The sequence below is a fragment of the Orycteropus afer genome, unplaced genomic scaffold (assembly GCF_000298275.1).
Source record: "Orycteropus afer afer isolate SDZICR_OR568_19922 unplaced genomic scaffold, OryAfe1.0 scaffold00049, whole genome shotgun sequence".
Lineage (NCBI taxonomy): Eukaryota > Metazoa > Chordata > Mammalia > Tubulidentata > Orycteropodidae > Orycteropus > Orycteropus afer.
In genome coordinates this window covers 8,642,214-8,643,133 of record NW_006921636.1, presented here as the reverse complement: position 1 = coordinate 8,643,133, position 920 = coordinate 8,642,214, and positions in this window count along the sequence as shown.

Sequence of the window (920 nt, the reverse complement as noted above, 5' to 3'; positions counted from 1 at the left end):
TGCTTTCAGGATCCATTCTTTGGTTTTGGTAAATTTGATGATGATATGTCTTGGTGATTTTCTTTTGGGGTCTATCCTGTTTGGGGTTTGTTGGACTTCTTGAATGGATATATTCTCATCTTTCATCATACTAGGGAAATTCTCTTCCAACAAATCTACGGCAATTTTCTCTGTGCTTTTATTCATCTCTTCCTGTTCTGGAATTCCAATTACATGTAGGTTATTCTTTTTGATGGTATCCCACATGAGCCTTAGGGTTTCTTCATTTTGTTTTAATCTTTTTTCAGATTGACCCCTTTCCAAAGAAATATTGAGGTGTTTGTCTTCAATCTCACTAATTCTGTCTTCCATTCATTCAATTCTACTCCTTGCACATTCAATGTGTTATCTGTTTCTGAAAATTTAATATTAATCTTCTGGATTTCTATCTGTAGATTTTGTATCATTTCTAATTTTTCATTTCTTTTGTCATTTTGCTCTTGTATTGTCTTTTGAAATTCTTCTAAGGTTTTGTCTGTGTTTTCCTCAATTTTGTCAGTGTTTTCCTTAATCTGTCTCTCAATCTGTTGAAGCTACTTAAATATAATTATTTTGAATTCCTTATCAGGGAGTTCCAATGCTGCTTCTTCCTCAAGAATGTGTTCTGGGTCTGTATCCTGGTCCCTTGTTTCTCCTGGTTTATCTTGCTTCTTTGTGTGGACTGTGATGCTCTGTTGTCTCCTAGGCATTGTGACATTTTTGTGTTTATATTTAATTGCTGATTGTATGTTGGAGTGATTTGCCCAAGATTTTAATTTTCTTTGTTTTCTTTGGACTTCATCTAAGTAAGCAGGATACTGTGCTCCTCTATTCACTAGTTGGCAGCATTTATACACTCACCACCTGTCTCCTTTCCTGTTGTCAGCTTCTCATATGTCCCT